General features: G+C 55.4%; 1 protein-coding gene across 1 annotated transcript in view; it reads right to left on the bottom strand.

Moving 5' to 3' along the window:
* Positions 1-17106, bottom strand: part of LOC139275102 (transmembrane protein 182-like) — a 157812-nt gene that overhangs the window by 28097 nt on the left and 112609 nt on the right. The window lies entirely within an intron of this gene.

Below are 17106 nucleotides of genomic sequence, written 5' to 3'. Positions count from 1 at the left end.
TTGAGGCTATGGTGGGACGTGGGCAAGGCTCACGTCCGCGTCTTCTGTCAAGAGTACGCGAGGGGGTCGACCAAGAGGCGGGCGGCCAGAGTCGGGCGCCTAGAAAAAGAGGTGCTCGACCTGGAAGCCCGTCTCGGTCAAGTCGTCCAGGACCCGGCCCTGCGGACGGTGTACGAAGCGAAGAAGGCCGCGCTGAAGGACCTGCAGCTCGTCGGGTCCCGAGGCGCGTTTGTGAGGTCGCGGATCCGGTTCCTGCGGGATCTGGACCGCGGCTCCCCCTTCTTCTACTCGCTGGAAAAAAGGCAGAGTGTCCGTAAGCAGCTCGTGACGCTGCTGGCCGACGACGGCTCTCTCGTCTCGGATCCGGAGGGCGTCAACAACAGGGTCCGTGAATATTACGGGGCTCTGTTCTCTCCGGATCCGTCCAGCGAGGAAGCGCGTAGAGTTTTGTGGGAGGACCTGCCGAAGGTCAGCCCGGAGGGCGCCGAAAATCTGGAAGCTCCGCTAAGCCTGGCGGAGCTGACCGGTGCCCTCGCCCGGCTCTCGAGGGGAAAATCCCCGGGGCTGGACGGGCTGACCGTGGAGTTCCACAGGGCGTTCTGGGACGTCCTGGGGAGCGACTACGCGCGGGTCCTGGGGGAAAGTCTGGCGACCGGGGAGATGCCCCTCTCTTGGCGCAGGGCAGTCATCGTCCTGCTGCCTAAGAAGGGCGATCTCCGCCTCCTTAAGAACTGGCGCCCGCTCTCCCTCCTCAGCACGGACTACAAAATCTTCGCCAGGGCGATGTCTGCTCGCCTTGGTGCCGTGCTGGACCACATGATTCACCCCGACCAGTCATACACGGTCCCGGGCCGGACGATCCACGACAACATCCATCTGGTCCGGGACCTCATCCATTGCTCCCAGGAGGCTGGTCTGTCGGTCGCCTTCCTATCCCTCGACCAAGAGAAGGCGTTCGACAGGGTGGATCACGACTATCTGCTCGGAACTCTGCGCGCTTTCGGGTTCGGGACGCATTTCGTCGCCCGGATCCGACTTTTGTACGCCGCCGCGGAGTGTCTGATTAAGGTTAACGGGTCCTTGACGGCGCCCCTTCGCTTTAGGAGAGGGGTGCGCCAGGGATGCCCCATGTCCGGCCAGTTATACGCCGTTTGCGTGGAGCCTTTCCTGCGCCTCTTGCGGACGAGGTTGACGGGACTGGCTCTGCAAGGGCCGGGCGTGGAGGTCGTCCTCTCGGCTTACGCCGATGACGTGCTCCTCGCGGTAGAGGATCCCGCTGACCTGCGGAGGATGCGTGAGTGCCAGGAGATTTACTCGGCCGCGTCCTCCGCCAGGATCAACTGGGAGAAATGTTCCGGACTCCTGGTGGGTCAGTGGCGGGTGGACTCCCTGCCGGAGGAGCTCAGGCCTTTTGCCTGGAGCACGACCCATCTCCTCTATCTGGGAGTCTACCTTAGCCCCGACGAGGAAGCCTGGCCGGCGAACTGGCAGGAGCTGGAGGCCAAGGTCGCCGCTCGCCTAGGGCGCTGGACAGGACTGCTCCGAGTGCTGTCCTACAGGGGTCGAGCGCTAGTCATAAACCAGCTGGTGGCCGCAATGCTGTGGTACCGGCTGGTCACTTTGACCCCTCCCCCTGCGTTTGTCTCCAAGATACAGAAGAAGCTGGTGGACTTCTTCTGGAACAACAGGAAGCACTGGGTCTCTGTCGCGGTCTTGAGTCTCCCGCTTGAGGAGGGCGGTCAGTCGTTGGTGTGCGTCAGCGCCCAGCTCGCGACTTTCCGTCTTCAGACCCTGCAGAGATACCTTTACGTCGAGCCCCCTCCTAGGTGGTGTGCTCTGGCGAGGTATTTCTTCCGCCAGCAGCTCGACCTCAATTATGACACGCAGCTCCTGTTTGTGAACTTGGGGGGTGCCAGGACCGCCCTCCGGGAGCTGCCTGTCTTTTACAGGGAACTCATCAGGGTCTGGAACAAAGTCTCCACCAAGCGCAGCTCTCCGCCGGCTGGAGTGGCGGCCGTCCTGCAGGAGCCGCTGCTCGGGAATCCGTACCTCCACGGCCGAGGCTTCATGTGGCGGTCGGAAGAGAGGGCTGTGGCTGGTGAGGTGACCAGGGTCAGGGACCTGCTCGATGGCGGAGGAGCGGGCTGGATGGCGCCAGTCACGCTGGCGCGGCGCCTAAATTCTGCCAACGTCCGCCGCGCGGCCGATGCCATCGAGTCGCTAAAAACAGCTCTGGGCCCTGACTCCGTTAGGTGTATCGAGGAGGCTCAAGCACGTGGGGAGATCCCGTCCGAACTGACCCCCGTCCGGACGGAATTCCTCATCGGCGCCAAACCCCGGAACCTCCCTCGGGGGCCGGCGCCTCACAACTTGAGCCGCCTCGGGGAAATCCCCTCCGTGCCTTTCAGTTCCGCGCGGAGGGGTTTCCTGTACGGGCTGCTCCTGCACACCCTCAACTTTGCCATCCTCGCCGGCCGTCCGGACACGCCATGGCGCACCATCTTGCCGTCCGGAGGAGGCGGGGGTCCCCGATGGAGGGCACTCTACGCAGGGGTCCTCCCACTATTCATCGGGGACTTGGCCTGGAGGGTGGTGCACGGAGCAGTGCCGTGCAACAAATTTTTAAGCCGGTTCACGGACTCCCAGGCCGCCTGCAATTTCTGCGGTCTGGAGGAGTCCGTGTTCCATGTTTTTATTGAGTGCACGAGGTTGCAGCCCCTGTTCCATTATTTGAAGGGGCTGCTCCTGAAATTCTGGCTGCACTTCAGTCCCACTCTCCTGATCTTTGGGCACCCTGTGCGGAGGGGAGCGGGTAGGTCCGAAGGCCTCCTCGTAGGACTGCTCCTGGGCACGGCCAAGGGTGCCATCAGCCGGTCCAGGCAGCGGGCGGTCGAGGGGGTCGTTCAACCTGACTGCCTGCCTCTCTTCCGCTCTTACATCCGGTCCAGGGTGTCCTTGGAGATGGAGCACGCGGTGTCCACCGGTACGCTCGCGGCCTTCCGCGAGAGGTGGGCACCGGAGGGACTGGAGTGCATCATCACGCCCGGCAACCAAATTTTAATTTGATTTTACGTTTTAAAGTTAATTTGTTTTAATTGCCGGTGCTTTTAGTGTCCCCTTCCCTTTTATAGGGGGCACTGGGGAAAAATTGTGATTTTAGTGCCCAAAAAAAAAAACAAAAAAAAAAAGAAAAAACAAAAAAAAAACACAAAAAAGGGGGGAAAAAAATGGGCCTTGTAAATGTCTGGAGTGTCACCCAGGTCGGGTGGCACCGTTTAATGTTTTATGTTTTGCAGGTGAACTCCCAAAAGAGTTTCATGCACAAGGACCAATTGTGAAGCTGTGGAGGCGTGTCCTGCTCAGTTGGAGCTGTGAGCAGTGAGGGAAGCAGCTAGCAACTTGAGCTCCTGCCTGGAGAGCCCTGAGACCAGCCCAGGAAGAGAAGGAAGGAAGGGGCTTCACCTTCAACTTTACCCAGAGGGAGAGGAGGAAAAAGCAGAAAACTTTAACAACTTTTATCATTTCTGCAAAGAGTTGGAGAGAGGGGGAAAAACCAACAACAAACCAGTGTGGAAGGAGGGAGACTCAACATTTCTACAGGTGGGTGTGGGTGCATTTCCCCAAACAGACTTTGTTGTATCGGTGGGGGGAGGAAAGAAGACCACTGAGGGCCGGAACATCGCGGGGGGTGTGTGTGTGTGTGTGGTAGTGTGCGTGGGGGCTGTGCTTACAACTGGGCCCCCCCCACAATTGGAACCCCCCCCACCCCCCCCCACATTTGCCTAGCCTGGGATAGCTGGAGCTACCAGGCTGAAGAGTCATTAATCACCCTATTGAGGATCGTTAGGAGTGCCTGGTGGCTCCAGCTACCCCAGGTGAAGACATCTTCTCCCCCCACCTGAAGACCACCCCAAAGACTTTTGTGTTTTGCCATCTGGGGAGTGCACCCACCCACAGCTGCGAGGGGAGACCTGCCCTCGCAGCCCCCCCCCCTTCCCACCCCCCTCTCTCTTTCTCCGTTACCCTCTGTTTCTCCCCTCTCTCTCTGAGAACCCTTTCCTTCCAAATTAATAAAAAAAACCCAATTAAGACAACTGAGCAGAGGGAGCAAGGCCTCTCCCCAATTGTCAACGAGGGGAGAGGTGCCTCGTTAAGGGCTCCTCTGCTCAGTTAACATAAGAGGCCATTAAAGACCATTAAGGCCTGTGACTTTGGGGTGGGTGTAGCCCTTAAAGGGACCCCGTGATGGCGACCCCATCCACGCCGGTGGCAGGGCCAGCAAGGACGTATGCGCAGGCGGTGTCCACATCCACGGCACCTCCTGCGCCACCCGCTGCCCTGCCACCGTTCAGACTTATAACTAGGAAACACGGGGTCAAGAGCTACACTCACCCCACAATGAGCATTGAGGAGTGCGTGCGGGCGATGGCTGGGGTAGTCGGCCCCTCGGCCATTGTCGCAGCCTCCAAGATGTCTGGGAAGGCCGTGTTCTTCCTGGGGTCGGAGCGGGCGGTGTCCCTGGCCCTTGAAAAGGGGCTCACGGTGGGCGGGACGTTCCTGCCGGTGGACCCTCTCGAGGCCACCACGCAGAGGGTCATCATTTCAAACGTCCCGCCCTTTGTTTCCGCTGAGCTCCTCCTCCCTCACCTACAACAACTGGGGGAGGTAAGGTCAGGGATCAACCCCATACCGCTCGGCCTCAGGGAGAGCAGCCTGCGCCACGTGTTCTCCTTCCGCCGCCAGCTCTTTGTCCGGCTGGCGCGGGAGGACACGACGGAGGGAGATTTTAATGTGGTGCACGAGGGGACTGCCTACCGCGTCTTCTGGACGTCGGACGGCGTGCGGTGCCATGCCTGCAGGGAGGTGGGGCATGTTCGCAAGAACTGCCCCGCCTCCAAGGCCGCCAAACCACCGAAGGCGGCCAAGGCTGGCGCTGCCGCCACCCCTCCCCCTAGTTGCATCCGCGTGCCGGGAGCCATAGGTGCGCGGGCATCGTCGGAGGCCTTTGTTTTCAGGGCCTCCGGCGGGGGGGAGGGAGAGCGTCCGAGCGGAAAGAAGGCGCGGAAGAAGGAGAAACATCTAGAGGCGGGTCCCCTCGGTGCGCCGGAAAGTCTGACCACCGCGCTCAGCCCAACCCAGTCACCGGCGAGCGCGGGGTGCCCCGAGCCCGTGCCCGGGCCCTTGAATACCACCACAGAGGGGCCCAGGCGCGGGCAAGAAAAGGAAAAGGGGGGGGCGGAGCGGGAGGCCTCGGCAGACATGGAGGTCTCCCTGACTCCGCGCGCCCCCAGGAACAAAAAGAGGCACCGCCCCAATGAGGCGGAGGGGGAACAACATCCCTCCGCGGAGGAGGCGGTGCCCGCCGCGTGTCCCGCGTCCCCCACCAGCGCCCCCAAATTGCGCTGCAGGCGCGAGGAGTCTTTCCCCGGGGAGGGTGAGACAGTTGAGGCTGCCCAGCCTCTGCCTCCCGGGGATGGAGTGGAAGATCTGCCTGTCGTGGGGGGCGTGGGGACCGCGGAGGAATGCGTAGCCGCCGGGCCGGGCGTCCCGGGGACTGAGGCGGGCGAGGCCGAAAAGGCCGAACCTGAGCCCGCCCAGCTATTATCCAACTTCCCCCGGGAGTCGCTCGACCCGGCAGAAAAACAATTAAATAATTATGACACTGTAGATGCTGGGCCGGGGGGTGGCAGCGGGGAGGGGGAGGAACACCCACCCTCGCCCCTTACTTTGGAGCTGGAGCACTTGGAGGGCCTGGGGATTTCCTATGGCCGGGTCTCTCCTTGTTCTCCGGTTCCTGGGGCGGAGGGGGAACCCCTTCCGCTGTCATTTCCCGACCCAGCACCATTTTTAAAAGAGCCCAGTGGGGACTCCTCTGCCGACGATCCTGGGGGTGGGATCGGGGCAGTGCCAGGGCCGGTTGGAGCGGCCGGTTCATTTGCCGTACCTTGTGCGGTCGATGGGCCGGCTGCTGGCGGCCACCTCCCGGAGGAGGACGGGGACTCGGTGGGGGACGCGGGTGAAGACCTAGAGACCACCGCCAGGGAGGCGGTGGATCTGCTCGCGGCCGCCGCTGAGGCCCTCCTCGTTCCTGCAAAGGAACTCCGGGACTTTTTGGCCCAGAGCCGGGGTCGCCGCGACCAAGCCCGACTGGCCCTGGAAAAATGGTCCGAGCCGGAGCTGATCAAGGGGTCCGTCCGCGCCGCCGTTAAAACCTTGGCCGCGGGCGGGCCCTTGACAAAGGAGCAGCACCTTGAGCTGCGCGAGCTCGAGGGACTCCTCGCTGGGCTGCGGAGGGAGCGGAGTTCAACAAAAGACTCCGCTCCCTCCCCCACAATAGGTTAAGGTAGAGGTTGCACTATGCTTTTGTCATGAAGATAACCATAGCCAGCCTCAACATCAACGGCGGCAGAGGGGCACGCCGTAGATTTGACAATTTTTCGCTCCTGCGGGAGGGGAAATATGCGGTGTGCTTCCTGCAAGAAACCCACACCGTTCCGGGAGACGAAGCCACGTGGCTCCTGGAATGGCAAGGAGAGGTCCGCATGAGCCACCTCACCGCCATTTCTAGTGGGGTGGCCATCTTGCTGGGCCCGCATTTTCAGCCGGAGATCTTGGGGGTCGAGGAGCCCGTGCCAGGCCGCTTGCTGCACGTAACGGTTCGCCTGGGGGACGTGCCGCTCCATCTCGTGAACGTGTACGCCCCTCATCCCGGCCCGCAGCAAACGCGCTTCTTTGAAGAGGTGTCCGCTCTTCTTGGCTCCGTCGACGTCGGCGACTGCATTGTCCTCGGGGGGGATTTTAACTGCACCCTCGAGGCGAGGGACCGCTCCGGTGCCCCGCAGTGCATGACGGCGATGGAGAAGTTGAGGGACCTGGTCGGGTCCTTCGACTTGGTGGACGTCTGGCGAAATCTCCACCCCGACTCCAGCGCCTTTACTTGGGTGAGGCCTGGAGTTGGATGGTCTAGAGTCGACCGCCTTTACGTGTCTCGGGCGTACGTTTCCTGCGTCCCGGCGGCCTCCATGCGGCCGGTGCCGTGTTCGGACCACCACCTGGTGTGGGCGGAGCTCGCTTCGCTCCGCGCGAGGACGGGGTCCGCGTACTGGCACTTTAACAACCGGCTGCTGGAGGACGTGCGGTTCCAGGACTCGTTCCGTCGATTCTGGTCCGACTGGAGAAGGAAGCAGGGGGGCTTCCCCTCCTTGAGGCTATGGTGGGACGTGGGCAAGGCTCACGTCCGCGTCTTCTGTCAAGAGTACGCGAGGGGGTCGACCAAGAGGCGGGCGGCCAGAGTCGGGCGCCTAGAAAAAGAGGTGCTCGACCTGGAAGCCCGTCTCGGTCAAGTCGTCCAGGACCCGGCCCTGCGGACGGTGTACGAAGCGAAGAAGGCCGCGCTGAAGGACCTGCAGCTCGTCGGGTCCCGAGGCGCGTTCGTGAGGTCGCGGATCCGGTTCCTGCGGGATCTGGACCGCGGCTCCCCCTTCTTCTACTCGCTGGAAAAAAGGCAGAGTGTCCGTAAGCAGCTCGTGACGCTGCTGGCCGACGACGGCTCTCTCGTCTCGGATCCGGAGGGCGTCAACAACAGGGTCCGTGAATATTACGGGGCTCTGTTCTCTCCGGATCCGTCCAGCGAGGAAGCGCGTAGAGTTTTGTGGGAGGACCTGCCGAAGGTCAGCCCGGAGGGCGCCGAAAATCTGGAAGCTCCGCTAAGCCTGGCGGAGCTGACCGGTGCCCTCGCCCGGCTCTCGAGGGGAAAATCCCCGGGGCTGGACGGGCTGACCGTGGAGTTCCACAGGGCGTTCTGGGACGTCCTGGGGAGCGACTACGCGCGGGTCCTGGGGGAAAGTCTGGCGACCGGGGAGATGCCCCTCTCTTGGCGCAGGGCAGTCATCGTCCTGCTGCCTAAGAAGGGCGATCTCCGCCTCCTTAAGAACTGGCGCCCGCTCTCCCTCCTCAGCACGGACTACAAAATCTTCGCCAGGGCGATGTCTGCTCGCCTTGGTGCCGTGCTGGACCACATGATTCACCCCGACCAGTCATACACGGTCCCGGGCCGGACGATCCACGACAACATCCATCTGGTCCGGGACCTCATCCATTGCTCCCAGGAGGCTGGTCTGTCGGTCGCCTTCCTATCCCTCGACCAAGAGAAGGCGTTCGACAGGGTGGATCACGACTATCTGCTCGGAACTCTGCGCGCTTTCGGGTTCGGGACGCATTTCGTCGCCCGGATCCGACTTTTGTACGCCGCCGCGGAGTGTCTGATTAAGGTTAACGGGTCCTTGACGGCGCCCCTTCGCTTTAGGAGAGGGGTGCGCCAGGGATGCCCCATGTCCGGCCAGTTATACGCCGTTTGCGTGGAGCCTTTCCTGCGCCTCTTGCGGACGAGGTTGACGGGACTGGCTCTGCAAGGGCCGGGCGTGGAGGTCGTCCTCTCGGCTTACGCCGATGACGTGCTCCTCGCGGTAGAGGATCCCGCTGACCTGCGGAGGATGCGTGAGTGCCAGGAGATTTACTCGGCCGCGTCCTCCGCCAGGATCAACTGGGAGAAATGTTCCGGACTCCTGGTGGGTCAGTGGCGGGTGGACTCCCTGCCGGAGGAGCTCAGGCCTTTTGCCTGGAGCACGACCCATCTCCTCTATCTGGGAGTCTACCTTAGCCCCGACGAGGAAGCCTGGCCGGCGAACTGGCAGGAGCTGGAGGCCAAGGTCGCCGCTCGCCTAGGGCGCTGGACAGGACTGCTCCGAGTGCTGTCCTACAGGGGTCGAGCGCTAGTCATAAACCAGCTGGTGGCCGCAATGCTGTGGTACCGGCTGGTCACTTTGACCCCTCCCCCTGCGTTTGTCGCCAAGATACAGAAGAAGCTGGTGGACTTCTTCTGGAACAACAGGAAGCACTGGGTCTCTGTCGCGGTCTTGAGTCTCCCGCTTGAGGAGGGCGGTCAGTCGTTGGTGTGCGTCAGCGCCCAGCTCGCGACTTTCCGTCTTCAGACCCTGCAGAGATACCTTTACGTCGAGCCCCCTCCTAGGTGGTGTGCTCTGGCGAGGTATTTCTTCCGCCAGCAGCTCGACCTCAATTATGACACGCAGCTCCTGTTTGTGAACTTGGGGGGTGCCAGGACCGCCCTCCGGGAGCTGCCTGTCTTTTACAGGGAACTCATCAGGGTCTGGAACAAAGTCTCCACCAAGCGCAGCTCTCCGCCGGCTGGAGTGGCGGCCGTCCTGCAGGAACCGCTGCTCGGGAATCCGTACCTCCACGGCCGAGGCTTCATGTGGCGGTCGGAAGAGAGGGCTGTGGCTGGTGAGGTGACCAGGGTCAGGGACCTGCTCGATGGCGGAGGAGCGGGCTGGATGGCGCCAGTCACGCTGGCGCGGCGCCTAAATTCTGCCAACGTCCGCCGCGCGGCCGATGCCATCGAGTCGCTAAAAACAGCTCTGGGCCCTGACTCCGTTAGGTGTATCGAGGAGGCTCAAGCACGTGGGGAGATCCCGTCCGAACTGACCCCCGTCCGGACGGAATTCCTCATCGGCGCCAAACCCCGGAACCTCCCTCGGGGGCCGGCGCCTCACAACTTGAGCCGCCTCGGGGAAATCCCCTCCGTGCCCTTCAGTTCCGCGCGGAGGGGTTTCCTGTACGGGCTGCTCCTGCACACCCTCAACTTTGCCATCCTCGCCGGCCGTCCGGACACGCCATGGCGTACCATCTTGCCGTCCGGAGGAGGCGGGGGTCCCCGATGGAGGGCACTCTACGCAGGGGTCCTCCCACTATTCATCGGGGACTTGGCCTGGAGGGTGGTGCACGGAGCAGTGCCGTGCAACAAATTTTTAAGCCGGTTCACGGACTCCCAGGCCGCCTGCAATTTCTGCGGTCTGGAGGAGTCCGTGTTCCATGTTTTTATTGAGTGCACGAGGTTGCAGCCCCTGTTCCATTATTTGAAGGGGCTGCTCCTGAAATTCTGGCTGCACTTCAGTCCCACCCTCCTGATCTTTGGGCACCCTGTGCGGAGGGGAGCGGGTAGGTCCGAAGGCCTCCTCGTAGGACTGCTCCTGGGCACGGCCAAGGGTGCCATCAGCCGGTCCAGGCAGCGGGCGGTCGAGGGGGTCGTTCAACCTGACTGCCTGCCTCTCTTCCGCTCTTACATCCGGTCCAGGGTGTCCTTGGAGATGGAGCACGCGGTGTCCACCGGTACGCTCGCGGCCTTCCGCGAGAGGTGGGCACCGGAGGGACTGGAGTGCATCATCACGCCCGGCAACCAAATTTTAATTTGATTTTACGTTTTAAAGTTTAAATTTGTTTTAATTGCCGGTGTTTTTAGTGTCCCCCTCTCCTTTTATAGGGGGCACTGGAAAAATTTGATTTTAGCGCCCCAAAAAAAAACCAAAAACCAAAAAAAAAAAGGGGCTTGAAAATGTCTGCTGTGTCACCCAGGTCGGGTGGCACAGTTTAATGTTGTTTATGTTTTGCAGGTAGACTCCTAAAAGAGTTTCATGCACAACGGGCCGCCGCCTCACAACTTGAGCCGCCTCGGGGAAATCCCCTCCGTGCCTTTCAGTTCCGCGCGGAGGGGTTTCCTGTACGGGCTGCTCCTGCACACCCTCAACTTTGCCATCCTCGCCGGCCGTCCGGACACGCCATGGCGTACCATCTTGCCGTCCGGAGGAGGCGGGGGTCCCCGATGGAGGGCACTCTACGCAGGGGTCCTCCCACTATTCATCGGGGACTTGGCCTGGAGGGTGGTGCACGGAGCAGTGCCGTGCAATAAATTTTTAAGCCGGTTCACGGACTCCCAGGCCGCCTGCAATTTCTGCGGTCTGGAGGAGTCCGTGTTCCATGTTTTTATTGAATGCACGAGGTTGCAGCCCCTGTTCCACTATTTGAAGGGGCTGCTCCTGAAATTCTGGCTGCACTTCAGTCCCACTCTCCTGATCTTTGGGCACCCTGTGCGGAGGGGAGCGGGTAGGTCCGAAGGCCTCCTCGTAGGACTGCTCCTGGGCACGGCCAAGGGTGCCATCAGCCGGTCCAGGCAGCGGGCGGTCGAGGGGGTCGTTCAACCTGACTGCCTGCCTCTCTTCCGCTCTTACATCCGGTCCAGGGTGTCCTTGGAGATGGAGCACGCGGTGTCCACCGGTACGCTCGCGGCCTTCCGCGAGAGGTGGGCACCGGAGGGACTGGAGTGCATCATCACGCCCTGCAACCAAATTTTAATTTGATTTTACGTTTTAAAGTTTAATTTGTTTTAATTGCCGGTGCTTTTAGTGTCCCCCTTCCCTTTTATAGGGGGCACTGGGGAAAATTGTTATTTTAGTGCCCAAAAAAAAAAACCAAAAAAAAGAAAAACACAAAAAAAAAAACCAAAAAAAAAAAGGGGGGAAAAAAAGGGCCTTGAAAATGTCTGGAGTGTCACCCAGGTCGGGTGGCACCGTTTATTGTTTTTATGTTTTCACAGGTGAACTCAAAAGAGTTTCATGCACAAGGACCCCCCCAGGTCCCTCTGCACCGCAGCATGTTGTAATTTCTCCCCATTCAAATAATATTCCCTTTTACTGTTTTTTTTTCCAAGGTGGATGACCTCACATTTTCCGACATTGTATTCCATCTGCCAAACCTTAGCCCATTCGCTTAACCTATTTAATCTCTTTGCAGCCTCTCTGTGTCCTCTACACAACCCGCTTTCCCACTAATCTTAGTGTCATCTGCAAATTTTGTTACACTACACTCTGTCCCCTCTTCCAGGTCATCTATGTATATTGTAAACAGTTGTGGTCCCAGCACCGATCCCTGTGGCACACCACTAACCACCGATTTCCAACCGGAAAAGGACCCATTTATCCCGACTCTCTGTTTTCTGTTAGCTAGCCAATTCTCGATCCATGCTAATAATTTCCTCTGACTCCGCGTACCTTTATCTTCTTCAAAGGATATATTACAGTGAGAAGGAAAGACTTTAAGAGAAGGGAATATCATTTATGGCTAACTAAGGAAGTTAAGGATGGTATCAATCTGAAAACAAGGGCATACAAAGTGGCCAAGATTAGTGGGAGGACAGAGGATTGGGATTTTTTTTTAAACCAACAAAAGATAACTAAAAAAATAATAATGAGAGGGAAGATAGATTATGAGAGTAAACTGCCAAGAAATATAAAAAAAAAATAGTAAGAGCATCTACAGGTAAAGGAAGAGAGTAGCTAAAGTAAATGTTGATCCCTTAGAGGGACAGGGAAATGGCAGAGACTTTGAACAAATATTTTGTATTGGTTTTCACTGTAGAAGACACTAAAAACATCCCAATAATGGATAATCAAGGGGAGGGAGGAACTTAAAGCAATCATCATCACTAAAGAAAAAGTACGCGGTAAAATAATGGGACCAAAGGTGCACAAGATCCCTGGACCCAATGGCTTGCATCCCAGGGTCTTAAAAGAAATGACTGCAGAGACAGTGGATGCATTAGTTGTAATCTACCAAAGTTCCTTGAATTCTGGAGAGGTCCCAGTGGATTGGAAAACCACAAATGTAATGCCTCTCTTTAAAAAAGGAGGCAGACAGAAAGCAGGAAACTATAGACCAATTATCCTAACATCTGTTGTTGGGAAAATGCCAAATCCATTATTAAGGAAGCAGTAGCAGGACATTTGGAAAAACGTAATACAGTCAAGCATCATCATAGGCAGTCCACCGGAATCGAGGAAGACTTGCTTCCACTCTAAAAATGAGTCCTTAGGTGGCTGAACAGTCTAATACGAGAGCCACAGGTGGGACAGATAGTCGTTGAGGGTAAGGGAGGGTGGGACAGGTTTGCCACATGCTCTTCCCGCTGCCGGCGCTTGATTTCTGCACGCTCTCGGCGATGAGACACGAAGTGCTCAGCGCCCTCCCGGATGCACTTCCTCCACTTAGGGCGGTCTTTGGCCAAGGACTCCTAGTTGTCGGTGGGGATGTTGCACTTTATCAGGGAGGCTTTGAGGGTGTCCTTGTAAATCTGCACATTTTTGGTTCGTTTGCCGTGAAGGAGTTCCGAGTAGAGCGCTTGCTTTGGGAGTCTTGTGTCTGGCATGCGGACAAGGTGGCCTGCCCAGCGGAGCTGATCAAGTGTGGTCAGTGCTTCAATGCTGGGAATGTTGGCCTGGTAGAGGACGCTAATGTTGGTGAGTCTGTCCTCCCAGGGGATTTGTAGGATCTTGCGGAGACATCGTTGGTGGTATTTCTCCAGCGACTTGTGGTGTCTACTGTACATAGTCCATGTCTCTGAGCCATACAGGAGGGCAGGTATTACTACAGCCCTGTAGATCATGAGCTTGGTGGCAGATTTAGGGGCCTGGTCTTCAAACACTTTTTTCCTCAGGCGGCCGAAGGCTGCACTGGCGCACTGGATGCTGTGTTGAATCTCGTCATCAATGTCTGCTCTTGTTGATAAGTGGCTCCCGAGGTATGGGAAATGGTCCACGTTGTCCAAGGCCGCACCGTGGATCTTGATGACTGGGGAGCAGTGCTGTGCGGCGTGGACAGGCTGGTGGAGGACCTTTGTCTTACGGATGTTTAGCGTAAGGTCCGTGCTTTCGTACGCCTCAGTAAATACGTCGACTATGTCCTGGAGTTCAGCCTCTGTATGTGCGCAGACACAGGCGGCATCCGCATACTGTAGCTCGACAACAGAGGTTGGGGTGGTCTTGGACCTGGCCTGGAGGCGTCGAAGGTTGAACAGGTTCTCACTGGTTCTGTAGTTTAGTTTCATTCCAGCGAGGAGCTTGTTGACTGTGAGGTGGAGCATGGCAGCGAGGAAGATTGAGAAGAGGTTTGGGGCAATGACGCAGCCCTGTTTGACCCCGGTCTTGACGTGGATTGGGTCTGTAATGGATCCATTGGTAAGGATCACGGCCTGCATGTCATCGTGGAGCAGATGGAGGATGTTGACGAACTTTTGGGGGCATCCAAAACTGAGGAGGATGCTCCATAGACCCTTGCGGTTGACAATGTCAAAGGCCTTTGTAAGGTTGAAGAAGGCCATGTATAAGGGCTGGCGCTGTTCCCTGCATTTTTCCTGCAGTTGTCGCGCTGCAAAAATCATGTCCGTTGTGCCCTGTCCGGGACAAAATCTGCACTGTGACTCTGGGAGGAGCTCCTTGGCCACAGGGAGAAGACGGTTGAGGAGGACTCCAGTGACAATCTTCCCAGTCAAGCGGAGTCAGCATGGTTTTATGAAAGGGAAATCATGTTCGACAAATTTGTTGGACTTCGTTGAGAATGTAACGAACAGGGTGGATAAAGGGGAACCAATGGATGTGATGTATTTGGATTTCCAGAAGTCATTCGATAAAATACCACATAAAAGGTTACTGCAGAAGATAATATATTAGCATGGATAGCGGACTGGCTAACTAACAGAAAACAGAGAGTCCAGAGAGTCGGGATAAGTGTGTCATTTTCAGGTTGGCAAATGGTAACTAGTGGGGTGCCACAGGGATCGGTGCTGGGGCCTCAACTATTTACAATCTATATTAATGATGGATAAAGGGACTTAATATAATGTAGCCAAGTTTGCTGATGATACAAAGATGGGTGGGAAATAAAGTTGCGAGGAGGACTCAAAGAATCTGTAAAGGGATATAAATAGGCTAAGTGAGTGGGCAAACATTTGGCAGATGGAGTATAATGTGGGAAAGTGTGAGGTTATCCACTTTGGCAGGAAAAATAAAAAAGCAAATTATTATTTAAATGAAAAGAAATTACAAAATGCTGCAGTACAGAGGGACCTGGGGCATGAAACACAAAATGTTAGTATGCAGGTACAGCAAGTAATCAGGAAGGTAAATGGAATGTTGGCCTTTATTGCAAGGGGGATGGAGTATAAAAGCAGGGAAGTACTGCTGCAACTGTACAGGGTATTGGTGAGACCACACCTGGTGTACTGCAGACAGTTTTCGTCTCATTTTTTTGAGGGATATACTTGCATTGGAGGCAGTTCCGAGAAGGTGCACTCAGTTGATTCCTGAGGTGAAGGGGTTGATTAATGAGGAAAGGTTGAGGGTTGAGTAGATTGGGCCTATACTCATTGGAGTTTAGTAAAATGAGAGGGGATCTTATTGAAACTTATAAGATACTGAGGGGGCTTGACAAGGTAGATGCAGAGAGGATGTTTTTACTCTTGGGGGAATCTAGATCTTGGGGGCATAGTTTAAGAATAAGGGGTTGCCTATTTAGAACTGAGATGAAGAGGAATTTCTTCTCTCAGAGAGTTGTAAATCTGTGGAATTCTTTGCTGTGGAGGCTGAGTCAGTAAATCTATTTAAGGTGGAGATAGATAGATTTTTGAGTGATAAGGTAGTGAAGGGTTATGGGGAGTGGGTAGGGAAGTGGAGCTGAGCCGAAGATCAGATCAGCCATGATCTTATAGAATGGCGGAGCAGGCTTGAGGGGCCGAATGGCCGACTCCTGCTCCTATTTCCTATGTTCCCAGATTATAAAGTTCAGAACAGCAGAAAGCCAAGAATATTTTTTGCAAAAACTCCACTTTTATGCCTTACATAATTTAGCCCAAAAAATTATATATACCTGAAAAATAGCCCCAAATTTCTATTTTCCAAGCTAGTGGGGTATTTTGGCAACTATACCACTGGCCTCTTCATGTGAGCTTGTTCCCAAATGGGATTGTCTACTTGTTTGAGAATGCTGCATTTTCAACTTTCAAATTGTGATAGATGACTAATCTCATTAGTATATCTTCACTTCAAGTGTAGGTAAAAGCTGTGAATTTTCTGTAATGTATCACTGTGTCAAACTATCAGACCCAAGCCAGGAATTTCTTCAGAGTTGCTCCTTCTCACTGCCTTAATTTTGCTAAGGTGCAGCAGAAACCCCGTTTATACAAGAAAAAGGAACTTTATTGAGCTATGTGAATAGGTTCCCTGCACAGTCCATATATCTGGAGACTCAATTTGTAGTCTCACACTGTCCCTTAAAGTTCTATCTCAGCAATCTGTGAATTGTGAAGAAAATATATTTCTAGCAGAACATGCTGGAAAGGAAATGCAATAGAATTCTAAGGAAGTGCCTTTGGAAATATGTAAAAATATTCAGACACTTTTTTGTTGAAAATTTACAACTGTCATAACATGCACACCTTCATTGACTGACAGTTTACAGTCCCTCCCAACCCCCCCACCGCCGCCCATCTCCACCATTTTAGTCAGGACTATTGCAGTGCATCCAGCAGAAACATAAAACCATAACAGAAGTTAAAGATTGAAAAGTGTTTTTTAATTTGTTTACCCAACTTAGAGGCAGAGGAAAGATAAGGATAATTGTTGGAAATCCCGTGTTGTTTGTCGGACATCTTGGAGAGTTAATGATTAACAGTCAAACTTCTTTGTATCGTGGAGCAACAGACTTTCCAAGATAAACAGGATGGCTTTGAAGTGTCATGAGAAGAATGTATAGCTTGCCTTGTGCTTTTAGAGTCTTAAGTGTTATAGACGAAAAGTGCTGTGCATGGAAATACGTGAAATAGAATAGTGCAGCACAGAAGGAGGCAATTCGACTCACAGTCTGTGCTGGCTCTTTCAAGGAGCAATCTAGTTAGTCCCACCCCCTACTCTTTATCCATATCCCTGCAATTTTTTTCTCCTTCGAGTAATTATCCAATTCCCTTTAGAAGGCTAATATTGACTCTGTATCCACCACCTTATCAAGCAGTGCATTCCAAATCCTAACTACTTGTTGCGTAAAAAAGTATTTTTTCATGTCGCCTCTGGTTCTTTTGCCAATCACTTTAAATCTGTGCGTTCTCGACCTTTCAGCTGTTGGAAACAGATCCTCTTTATTTACTCGATATAAATATTTCATGATTTTAAACACCTCTCCTCTTAGCCTTCTCTTCTCCAAGGACCAGCTTCTCTAGTCTATCCACATAACTGCAATCCCTCATCCCTGAAACCATTCTAGTAAATATATTCTGTACCCTCTCCAAAGCCTTTATGTCATTCCTAAATTATGGTGCCCAGAATTGGACACAATGCTCCAACTGGGGCTGAATGAGTGTTTTATATAGATTTAGTATAACTTCCTGGCTTTTGTAAGCTATGCCTCTATTTATAAAGCCCAGGATCCTAT

The sequence above is a fragment of the Pristiophorus japonicus genome, chromosome 10 (genome assembly GCF_044704955.1).
Source record: "Pristiophorus japonicus isolate sPriJap1 chromosome 10, sPriJap1.hap1, whole genome shotgun sequence".
Lineage (NCBI taxonomy): Eukaryota > Metazoa > Chordata > Chondrichthyes > Pristiophoridae > Pristiophorus > Pristiophorus japonicus.
This window is presented reverse-complemented; position numbering and strand designations above follow the sequence as displayed.